Raw genomic sequence first — 13,219 nt, forward strand, 5'->3', positions numbered from 1 at the left:
ACAGCATCTTCTTCCTAAATTTCGCGTCTGTAGCACGTGATCTTCGTGGTGTAGCATTTTTAATGGCCAGTAGTGTACATGAGGAGTCCTGTGCTTGTCCTTGTCTCCGATTTCACAGCCGAAGTATAGTCTGTACTCCAACGTAATATATTGAATTAATGGCCTCCTTTGCAATTTCAGTGTCCACAAATGTAGCAGAAATTGTCAGCACTGTTTACGCAATTGCGAAGCACATTTAACCACGGGAATTACAATAAGCACACGAACTAACTACACTCCAGTAAGACGTTCTTCCAGCACACGAATAGAACACAACTTGTAACCCGTTTGAGACTTGCTCCACTCCTGCCTTCCTCTTCGCCTTCCCCTTGTTGATACAAGCCATGGGTAAAAATAGCTACAAAAGACCGAAGCTAATGATGTCTGAAACTTCATTATGCTGTCTACCATCAGCGGGATTTCTAAGCCTGTTCGTGAATGGAGCGCAGTCGATATAATTAACAAATATTTATTTCAGCCCAGTTACATTTTCACTGTTGGCTGGTGTAATCAGTGATGGGATCCAACTCTTATTTCTATGCAACAAATGTAAGTTATCTGAGAAGAAAATGATGAAGCATTTAAGAACATCCAATGTTTGATTCCTACTGAGCGCCATATTTGTTTGTAACCAGGGAAATCGTTGGAATGCCACGGAAGGGGGCCCGGGTTCGATCCCTGGCTGGGGTGGAAGATTTTCTCCGCTCAGTGACTGGGTGCTGTGCTGTCATCATCATCATCATCATTTCATTCCCATTGTCGACCCGCAAGTCGCCCAATGTGGCGTCGCACTCAGTAAGACTTGCTCTTGGTGGCCGAACTTCCCGCCTGCGAACTCCCGGCCACTGACGCCATACGCTCATTGCTGTTACCAGGGAAATGTGAAAGTCCTTACATTGCTTGTTAGGCCTCTATCGAAAAGTGGTTTCGCTTTACCGGTTTGAATCTACTGTTTCAATGCATAGTCAGTGTATACTTCAGCTGGCTCACTGAAAATCGCTATCTTCAATCGTTATCCGAAGCGTGTTTTTTTATGTAAGCACCGTTTTGAAATTAAAAAGACTTGCTAAGATATCTCAATCACTTTATTTTTAATAAAAGCCCGTACCTTAATCTACTTTTCTACATAATTTCCGTCAATATTGAGGCACTTGTCATAACGTTGTACCAGTTTTTGAATACCCTACTCATAGAAGTCTGCCGCCTGAGTTGTTAACCTCTTCATGACCACTGTTTTGACTTCGTCATAGTCTTGAAGACGCTGACAGCCCAGGTGTTTCTTCACGTGCAGGAACAGATGGTAGTCACTGGGCGCAACATCGGGGCTGTACGTAGGTTGATGTAGAGTTTCCCATCGAAAAGATTTGATGAGATCTTTGGTCTGATTTGCCACATGCCGACGGGCATTGTCTTGCAGCAAAACACAGCCCTTGCTGATTTTCCATGGACTGTTGCTTTGATTGTGGTGTGACGTAGGCCACCCATGTTTCACCGCCCGTAATAATTTGGCTTAAGAAATCATCAGCGTCGTTGTGGTACCGCTCAAGGAAAGTCAATGCACTGTCCAAACGTTTGGTTTTGTGCACATCCGTCAACATTTTCGGTACCCAACGCGCGAACAATTTTCGGCAATTCAAGTGCTCGGTCACAATGCCATACAAAACACTACGAGAAACATTAGGAAAGTCATCCCGCAAGATGAAATGGTAAAGCGTCTGTTTTCTCTCATCTTATTGTCCACTTCCTGCACCAAACTTTCATTAACGACCGAAGGACGCCCACTCCGTTGTTCATCATTCACATTTGTGCGGCCATCGTTAAGTGCTCTCACCCACTTTTTTACCAATCCATCATTAATAATATTTTCTTAGTAAACTACACAGATCTCATGATGAATATCGATCGCTTTTAGGCCTTTAGCACTAAGAAATCTTATAACAGCCCGTACTTCACAGTCGGCGGGACTCACGATTATCGGAGGCATCTTAAACACTCAGAACACAACGTAAACAAGGAATAAACAGAATGTAATGGTGTCAGTGCGTAGATTAAGGTACAGGCTTTCATGTAAAAATAAAATTATTGAGATACCTTAGCACCTCTTAATTTAATTTCAAAACGGTACTTACTTTAAAAACACGCCATGAATGTAACTGTAAATTGTTGGAAAAGTAATAGGATTGTCGTACCATGAGAACATCAATGTTCAGGTGACGTAGTATTATTTGTTATTGAAACAAATGTTAAAATAAAAGTGTAAATTGGAGAACTTGATGACGAACGGAGGAAATAGTATAAGTATTGACCAAAGGTACAAGAAGATCCTCGGTGGAATGACGAAACCTTAGTAGAAGATACACAGAGAATTCCCAGTCCCTGAAGAAATGAGTCCTATAACAATTCATTGACAGAAAACGTGAAGAACCCAGAAGGGGAGGATGAATCTAAATGAAACTTAACAGATAGTGAGGATATATGATGTCACTGGAGTGATTGTAAAATCGAGACAATTTAAGAAGAACTTGGTCGTATGAGCCCACTTGTCAGTATGACGTTGCACTCCCTCTGGCCTGTATCCACGCCAAGATTCTGTTGGGAATGGTGTCATCTTGCCTTTGGTTGCAGTCTCTAGGAAATCTGTCCTGCAACTGGTGTAACTGCTCCTTGATTTCCTTTATACGGGGACTGGTGTGCAGTTGACGTCAGAGATGATCCCACCAATGTTCTATTGGGGACAGATATGGGTATCTTGCTTGCTACTGGAGTATCTCTAACTCCCTCAGACAGGTGAATAGAGACACGTGCCATACGTGGTCGAGCCTTATCCTTTTAAGACTTTAAACCTTGATACTGTCACTTAGAAGGTTGTTGTTGTTGTGGTCGTCAGTCCTGAGACAGGTTTGATGCAGCTCTCCATGTTACGCCATCCTGTGCAAGCTTCTTCATCTCCCACTACCGACTGCAGCCTACATCCTTCTGAATCTGCTTAGTGTATTCATCTCTTGGTCTCCGTTTACGATTTTTACCCTCCACGCTGCCCTCCAGTACTAAATTGGTGATCCCTTGATGCCGCAGAACATGCCCTACCAACCGATCCCTTCTTCTGGTCAAGTTGTGCCACAAATTCCTCTTCTCCTCAATTCTATTCACTACATCCTCATTAGTTATGTGATCTACCCATCTGATCTTCAGCATTGTTCTGTAACACCACGTTTCGAAAGCTTCTGTTCTATTTTTGTCTGAACTATTTATCGTCCACGTTTCACTTCCACACATGGGTAAACACCATACAAATACATTCAGAAACGACTTTCTGACACTTAAATCTATACTCGATGTTAACAAGTTTCTCTTCTTCAGAAATGCTTTCCTTGCCTTTGCCAGTCTACATTTTATTTCCTCTCTACTTCGACCATCATCAGTTATTTTGCTCCCCAAATAGCAAAACTCCTTCACTACTGTAAGTGACTCATTTCCTAATCTAATTCCCTCAGCATCACCCGATTTAATTTGACTACATTCCATTATCCTCGTTTTGCTTTTGTTGATGTTCATCTTATATCCTCATTTTAAGACACTGTCCATTCCGTTCAACTCCTCTTCCAAGTCCTTTGCCGTCTCTGACAGAATTACAATGTCATCGGCGAACCTCAAAGTTTTTACTGCGTCTCCATGAATTTTAATACCTACTCCGAATTTTTCTTTTGTTTCCTATACTGCTTGCTCAATATACAGATTGAATATCATTGGGGAGAGGCTACAACCCTGTCTCACTCCCTTCCAAACCACTGCTTCCTTTTCATGTCCCTCGACTCTTATAACTGCCATCAGGTTTCTGTACAAACTGTAAATAGCCTTTCGCTCCCAGTATTTTACCCCTGCCATCATTATAATTTGAAAGAGAGTATTCCTTTCAACATTGTCAAAAGCTTTCTCTAAGTCTACAAATGCTAGAAACGTAGGTTTGCCTTTCCTTAATCTTTCTTCTAAGATAAGTCGTAGGGTCAGTATTGCCTCACGTGTGCCAACATTTCTACAGAATCTAAACTGATCTTCCCGAGGTCCGCATCTACCAGTTTTTCCATTCGTCTGTAATGAATTCGCGTTAGTATTTTGCAGCTGTGACTTATTAAACTGATAGTTCGGTAATTTTCACATCTGTCAGCACCTGCTTTCTTTGGGATTGGAATTATTATATTCTTCTTGAAGTCTGAGGGTATTTCGCCTGTCTCATACATCTTCCTCACCAGCTGGTAGAGTTTTGTCATGACTGGCTCTCCCAAGGCCGTCAGTAGTTCTAATGGAATGTTGTCTACTCCCGGTGCCCTGTTTCGACTCAGGTCTTTCAGTGCTCTGTCAAATTCTTCACGCAGTATCATATCTCCCTTTTCATCTTCATCTACCTCCTCTTCCATTTCCATAATATTGTCCTCAAGAACATCGCCCTTGTATAAACCCTATATATACTCCTTCGACCTTTCTGCTTTCCATTCTATGCTGAGAACTGGGTCTCCATCTGAGCTCTTGATATTCATGCAAGTGGTTCTCTTTTCTCCAAAGGTCTCTTTAATTTTCCTCTAGGCAGTATCCATCTTACCCCTCGTGAGATTTATATTTATTTATATTTATTTTTATTTTTATTTTTATTTTTATATTTATATTTATATTTCTTTAAGTACTACATGAATATGTATTAAAAATGGGGTTTCCTAATTTAAAAAAAACGCAGTTGATATCCGTTTGACCTATGGCAGCGCCATCTAGCAGGCACACCATAGCGCCATCTGGTTTCCCCCTTCAAGCTAGACGTGTTTCGTTCTTTGTAGTTTTTTCGTTTGATGCTTATTTCGTGAGATATTTGGCCCAGTCACTATCAATGGACCACAGTCACACATTTTTTTCTCCCTCTACCGGCAGCCGCAGCTAATCATACTGGTACAGTATCATCTGTAAGGCACATGTCGTGCGAATGCCAAACCGACCGTTGAATTTCTGTCTCTCTTACATATATTCACTTTAATGATTTTCCAAGGTGAAGAGAATGCCATACCGACAGCTGAATTTCTATCACTCTGAAGGGTTACATGTGTTCACTTTAATAATTTCTCAAGGAGAAGCGAATGCCACACTCACAGTCGAATTTCTATTACTCTGACAGTTACAAGTGTTCACTTAATGATTCTGCAAGGAGAAACATATACACCGTAACCACAACCAATTAAAGCATTCATAATTATTGACATTAACAGTTTGCCATGCCATTCACCTTAATTTATGCCCCTCCCCTAAGGCGATCGAGCAGCCTACGACTTGCCCGCGAATACCATCAGCCCAGTGTATATTACCACCACTGTCGTCTTGACAAGTAGCACCACCTCCCCGACGCTTTACGACCACAAACGTCAGAATGGCAGCACCTTCGTACACAGTTTTCTTCCTCGCGTTTCATTACAGGAGCATTGCTATCCGGAGACTAATATTGTAATGAATCCCTATCAGAAAGGAGTGATGCTTTTTTAGAGCTGAGAACATGAGAGAACAGTGCTCTATTGCCAGAACACGTAGAATGTGCAGCGATGTGTTGGTGGTGTCGCTCAACACTTCCTTGATGTGACGTTTAGTGTTGATAGAAAGCGTCTGTTCGTTTCCCTGTTACAAACAAAATAATAATTATGGCGAAGTTTGTCATGTCTACTCACTGGTACAATCTCCAATTTAGTCTAGTTTGACATATAGATTACTACAGGCCGATCCCAGCTTTGTACGGGTCGCAATATGTACGGCCAGATGACTGAAGTAGTTCATTTTGTTTCGTGGTCACGAATAAAATTCAGAGAGCAACATTAAGCAAGTGAATACGAACAATTTCATACTACCTACTTGATGTAAGCAGTTCACGCCAGGAAGGTTGTCTGGAGACACATTCCGTATAGACGTGGAGCTTGGAGCGACATATCACGACAATGAAGGGAGTACATCGCGATGTAAGTAACACGTGTATGTGCCCGCCCGTCTAGCCACGCGGTCTAACGCGCTGCTTCCCGAGCGGGATGCGTGCCGGTCCCCGGCACTAATCCGCCCTGCAGATTAGTTTCGAGTGTGGACGGTTTGTCAGGCGGTTTCCCATCTACCTCAGCGAATGCGGGCTTGTTCCTCTTATCCCGCCTCAGTTACATTGTGTCGGCGATTGCTGAGCAATCACCGTTTCCACGTACGCGTACGCCATGATTACTCTACCACGCAAACATCTGGGGTTACACTCGTCTGGTATGAGACGTTCCCGTTGGGGGGACGGGGCTTAGCTGAGGACCGAACCGCAAAACAACCATGGATTCGGTATGGGGCGGTGGTGGAGTGGATGGACTGGTTTGGCCTATTTAGGGGTTGTGAACCATTGAGCGCTACGGCGGAACGAAGCCTCACCGTCGTTTCTATGTCCCCGGTTTAATACAACGTAACATAATACCATACGTGTATGCAAAGCCAATGTAAATATTGTATGCAAATCGTGGGTGTACGTGCATGTCAGTGATTCCATACGTATTGGAGGCTGACTGAGATGTCACAAATAAAAGAAAAAATAAGAAAAACCACACATGATCTACACCATTATCTTGTATTAAAGACACTCATTTGGTGAAGCTTAGCACGCAACGCGATGCGTTGTTGAGGCTCTTTACCGTAATTCTTTGTGGTGGACTCCTCGTGGCAGACTACTTTTCCGTGCCTCGCTAATAATCGTGACCACATCTAAGTTTAATTCAAGGAAAGCAGAAGGAAAATTTGTGTCATATGCTACGCTGTTGAAAGACCATCCTGTACATAAACGAAGCATAGTTGCCTAACCACTTTTTCGGAAAACGTTTTACTTGAAGCATATAAAATAAAACACGACGTTTTTGGGATTCAAATGTTTTTTCGCTATACAATTGTTGTCAAACGACGGCAGGATAATTATGCGTAAAAAAATTTGATTATTACAAAATGTAAGTCTCAAATTGCAGCTTTACGATGAGGTGGTTATTTTTGGTTATCGCTCATATACACATGTCCGTTGTTCAAAAAATTTGCATTCAATGAAGAGTATGAATTGCTACTGATAACCCAAGGGAAGCAAAAATTGACAATCTGAAATTGTCGTCGTACTGCAAAATTCATTCGTCAACCACCTGTAGACAAATCTCCAAATCTCGTGTATTTATTCACAAGAAATTTGCGAATCCCATTCAGTAAGATGTTTTTATGAGCATTAAAATGCTTGAATCTCCTTCTCGCCAGTGGAGTTTCGTATACTAGTCTTCTGCGTAATTTGGAAGTGTCCAAAGAAATGATACATTTCACACCACCACACAGAGGATCGTCTTCACATCTATGTTTGACTCGAGTCAAGCAGAAAGCGGTTTGCTATGTGGCAGTGGCGTCGTTTTCACTTCTTAACTTTAACTCATCGTAATTCAAACAGTTTGTACGAAATATTTATAAATTAGATACAAAAATATTCATCGTAAATCAGTGGAAACCTTATCGAAGTCCGTAAGACAGTTCACGAGATCTGCACGTAATCGGTAGCATCATATCAACTAACTTAAATGTGAGTCCATGTGGTTTCCTTCCAAGACAATGTTATTAGATGCATATAATCAACATGCTTCTTACTGTGAGTGGTAGAGGGTACATTACCTCAGGCTTAGGTAAACCTCCGTATTAGTTCTAATTTTGCAGCATGGTCATTTGTGGGAGGATATAATATCGTGCTCAGAATTTAATGTCTAGGATTTTTTCAGCGGTAAATCTTTCCGGGGCTCGCTATATAGTATTTCCGATCCGTTATTGTGATACTCCACGTTTGATCTTATTTCTCTCTTCTGTCAATTCAACCTTGTGCTGACAGACATAGACGCACCGCAGTTCATGACACTTAAGGAAGTGCAAAACAATACGCAGGCATTTAGTTCTCGGGTTATTACTGACAAAAGTTAGGAAACATACATTTGTAACAGAGCAAACAGTAGACAGCCATGAAAGCACATCTCACGTAAAGAGCTCAAAGACATGAGAAAATCAGAACTGGTACGAAAGTATAGACTCGTTCTCTTCTCACTAAGGTGTCATCACTTGATATCCAAGGCCATCGGTCAGAGTACTTTGTTTGTACCAAAATCCAAAAACATATGAGGTTTACTGTCACTTCTTCGAAAATGGGAATGACTGCTTAATAACATGCCGGTATATAGTTTTGTGATACAGAGGACGTGAATGCTGCTGATGGTGTTGATATGTCTCGAATTTAAAACACAAAATGCAGAAACCATCTCATCAGGTACAGCGTTTTACAGTAAGAATTGCAGTTTTCGAAAAAAAACCAACGATTCCACTGTCGCTACTAAATATTTCGCGATAGTAATCATTGTTTCCACGAGTTGGCATGACAGAGGCACACGTCAAATTTTAACAACTGTTTGACAACCTTATAAGATCCTGATTTCATGCCTCTGTTCAGGCATAATGATGCGAGAATGCATCACATCTAGTCACTGACTCGAAGCGCTAGAGCAGTGAAAAAAAAATCGGACAACAGAGAGACGTCGAAGCAATTCGGAACCAAAATAAGAGAATTTAGTGGCGAAATCATTGCTCTGATTGCAATGAAAATGAGAAAATTCTTGTGGAAATATGCGACGTTTGTTGCGTGCTTGTAGACGTGAATCCAGCAGACTGACATAGCTGGGAGTGGTGTGGAACTTTTAGCTTTCTATTTGTGACGGATTTGAGTTTGTGGTCGAAATGACGACAAACTTATCACGACAATTCTATGCATAATACAGCCACGTGTCAGAACTACACATGTTCTGCTATGTGTATTGCTCTCTAGGAATACATGTCTCTCCTCAGTCTGCACAAGAATGGGTTAATGGAAGAGACACACAATGTCCAACACAGAGTGGGATGTGGTCGTCACAGAAGCTCCAGTGGCATTCGTTACAAGAGAGGTCTGGTGCAACATGGAGAGATTACCGTAGAAAATCCTAGAGGTTACATTTTGGGCAAGGTATTACATCCTGGCACAAATATCTCACGAAATGATCATAATCAGAAATTAGAGCTAGTAAGTTTACTTGGACCTAGGTTAATTACCCTCTATGACACACAGTAAGGTGGTAAGCAGATGTTATGCATAGATGATGTTATGCACCTAATTGCACTGTATAGGAAACAACACACCACGTAAACACATTTAAGTTCTTATGGTGCTACTGATTATCTAAGTTATAACTTAAAGTGTATGCGTTACCATAAAATCTACCCTGCCAGAAAAAAATTTGTACACCCTCCTAGAGGTTTCCACTTCACTCACGGTTTGTTGTTTCAATAGTGCATATTGAGTACATGAAATACACTACTAGCCATTAAAATTGCTACACCAAGAAGAAATGCAGATGATAAACGGATATCCATTGGACAAATATATTATACTAGAACTGAAATGTAATTCCATTTTCACGCAGTTTGGGTGCATAGATCCTTAGAAATCAGTACCCAGAACAACCACCTCTGGCCGTAATAACGGCCTTGGTACGCCTGGGCATTGAGTCAAACAGAGGTTGGATGGCGTGTACAGGTACAGCTGCCATGCAGCTTCAACACGATACTACAGTTCATCAAGAGTAGAGACTGGCGTATTTTAACGAGCCAGTTCCTCGGCCACCATTGACCAGACGCTTTCAATTGGTGAGAGATCTGGAGAACGTGCTGACCAGGGCAGCAGTCGAACATTTTCTGTATCCAGAAAGGCCCATACAGGACCTGCAACATGCGGTAGTGCATTATCCTGCTGAAATGTAGCGTTTAGCAGGAACCGAATGAAGGGTGGAGCCACGGCTCGTAACACATCTGAAATTTAACGTTCACTGTTGAAAGTGCCGTCAATACGAAGAAGAGGTGACCGAGATGGCACCCCATACCATCACGCCGGATGATACGCCAGTATGGCGATGACGAATACATGCTTCCAATGTGCGTTCACCGCGATGTCGCCAAACATGGATGTGACCATCATAATGCTGGAAACGGAACCTGGATTCATCCGAAAAAATGACGTTTGCCATTCGTGCAGCCTGGTTCGTCGTTGAATACACCATATCAGGCGTTCTTGCCTGTGATGCAGCGTCAAGGGTAACCGCAGCCATGGTCTACAATACGACCTTTGTCAAAGTCGGAAAACGTGATGGTACGCAATTCTCTTATCACAACAACGTTTCACCAGGCAACGCCGGTCAACTGCGGTTAGAAACGTTCCTCGTGTCAGCACGTTGTAGGTGTCGCCACCGGCGCCAACCTTGAATGTTCTGAAAAGCTAATCATTTGCATATCACAGCATCTTCTTCCTGTCGGTTAAATTTCGAGTCCTTAGCACGTCATCTTCGTGGTGTATCAATTTTAATGGCCAGTAGTGTAATTACATTTGCAGATCAATAGCGCAAGCGGTTGTGAGGTCGATCATACAGACGGCGAATTATGTCTTGAGATATGTTATGCCACGCCTGATCGACCTGTTCCCATAGTTGTGTAAGAGTTTTTGGTTGATCAACAGCACGAGTCACTTTTCCTCCCATCATATCCCACACTTGCTTGATTGCAGACGTCCGGAGATCGTGCTGGCCAGAGAAGCTGCTGCACGTCTTACAGAGCACGTTGAGTTTCACGGGCAGTTTGTGGGTGATCGTTATCCTGCTGGAGCATCTTCTTGTATCAAAAATGGCAAAAGAACAGATCTAACAACATTTTGCACGTACAGAGCGCTAATTAGCGTCCCCTCCAGAGACACCAAAGGTGAAAGACTGTTGCAACTTATCGCACCCCAGAGCAGTGTGTCTTGGATGAATGCCCTCTACTAGGCGGTTCTCACTAAGCCAACATCGTACGCGCAAACGACCATGACGTGCATGCAGGCAGAATCGTTTTTCGTCGGTAAAGATCATGGAGCGCCACTCTATCAACCAACTGATTCCCTGACCGCACCAGTCAAGCCGTTCCCGTCGATGCTGTGGAGAGAGTGGCAGTCGGGAAAGAGGTCTGCGTGCGACTGTGGCGCCACTGCTATTAACCGGTCCGCAGCAGTCTGTGCCCGACACGTCTGAGCTCGTAAGCTCTCTTATCTGTGCTGTGGTAGCTTACGGTGTGCAACTTCTGCTCTTACAATACGTAACTCCTGGCGCCCGTCTGAGCTGCGTAGCTGTCGTGAACCCCATCTACGGGTGTGAGATTGTTCACATGATCACGTTAAACAACTGACACTGCTCGTCCAACTTGTGTACAATTCTCCAAAAGAGCCACCCCCACCATTTCACCCTCTATCAGACCCGTTCATTTGGCTGCAGGGAGCACGAGTTGAGCCGTAGTAAAGCTAGCTTTCAAAAGCGCGCCGCAGTGCGTAGCGTGAAGCAGTCGCCCTCCGTTTTCTGGCGGTGGCGCCGTTGTCGCAGTTGACGGCTTCGGTGACTCCCTCTAACAGGAAAGGGGAAATGTGGGCTGTTTGCGTGGGTTTAAGAAGTGGTTGTACGGGCTCTCGTGGAGAGCTGGCAGTCGGGGCATCAAGAAGCGACTTCTCTGCCGGTGCTAGAGGGATAGCACCCAGATCGTGGCATCAGCGTAAGCGACGCGAGCTTCGTGGTATGGGGCGATAACTGCCTGTCGCGAAAGTAATCTTCCTGAGCGTCGGTCCGCAAGGGCCTAACTTACAGTTCGGCCTCATGCTGTCGACCGGCGAGGAGGTTCTGAAAATCGGCGCGCCTTCCTGCGTTCATTAAAACGGCTCGCAGTGGGCAGCTCGGCAGAGTATTTGGAGATGCTGCACCAGAAGTTGAGTATTGATTGTTAACAGATTTTATGAAGTTTAATTGAATTCAATTTACTTATTCTTGTTTATTATACCAGCTGTATATTTCGGGGGTTTACAGCTATTCATTCTCGTCTACCCACACGCAGGAATGTGGTAATATTAGAAAGGGTGGTCCGTTTGTCCCCTTTTGAGGACGAAAGAGGGGGGCGGAGGGTTCAGAGTAAATTTGTGGTTCGGATTGCTTCTCTCCCCTACCAGCTTACTTACGAGTTATTCGACTTTTAGCCTCTGCCATGTCTGTGAAATTCTAAGGCACCAATGACTGTACTGTTTAAAATGCATGGCACTAAGACGTGTTCCATTCTGTCGCCTGCCGTAACTAGTATTGCTAGACTCACGTGTGAAAGGTATTCTAAGAAAGAAGAAAAATTCCTTTTTGCCTCGTGGTAAGAACTAGTCAATAATATAACGAATTCCTGCTCATCTGGACGCTGTAACTTACGTAAATTTCTGTTTACGTATATTTGGCTATAATCAAGCGAGGTTGTTAATATACGCCGTAGTGGATTTTTTATATTGTTTCTAGTCAGGAAAACTGTTGTCTGTTTTTTGCAGTTCAATACCTTTCAAGGCTTTTACTCGACGTGCTTATGTGTTTTATACAGGTAGTTGGTTATTAATGTGTTTTCTTGCCAGGAAAAAGTTGGACATTTCATTAGGGGTAGAAATTGTTACCTTGAAAGGAGAATGTTGTAAACGTTCGCAAGTCCTACCTTGCGAGCGTGTGTGTTTGTCCTAAGTTAACTGGCAGAAATTTGTAATAATTGTTTTTTATGTATTTTGGAAATGTGAATGTTATTAGCTGTGAGTGTCTCGCACCCCCCCTCCTCCCATGCGGTTATGTTGCAGACAAATTAGATTCTACGCCATTTAATGAGCCTGACTGAGGCTATTGTGGGCGGCCGTAGATACGGCTGTTGTAATCAAATGGGAAATTCGTCTACCCAAAAGTGAAGTCATATATTCAAATTGTATTCATTTATTAATGGAGTGAAATTCGCCTGTAATTTACCAGAGCTTCATATATCATAAGGCGTCGTGTTGTATGCGTTAAATTGCTTGCCTGTACTTGCCTTTTACCAGCGTGAGATATTTTATAATAATTTAATAATTTAAAAGTCCTTTCCTATCGTAAATTGCGACTTATTCGTTAAATGATTGTTTTTTTTTTTAAATATCATAAAGTCTTGCACCAAATTTGAATAAAGAGTGTTACTGAAAACTGTGTGTAATTTCACTAGTTATTCCTTGGCACCTACTTCCACTTTACATTTTGTGTAT

Source organism: Schistocerca gregaria, chromosome 6 (genome assembly GCF_023897955.1).
Source record: "Schistocerca gregaria isolate iqSchGreg1 chromosome 6, iqSchGreg1.2, whole genome shotgun sequence".
NCBI classification, from domain to species: Eukaryota; Metazoa; Arthropoda; class Insecta; order Orthoptera; family Acrididae; genus Schistocerca; species Schistocerca gregaria.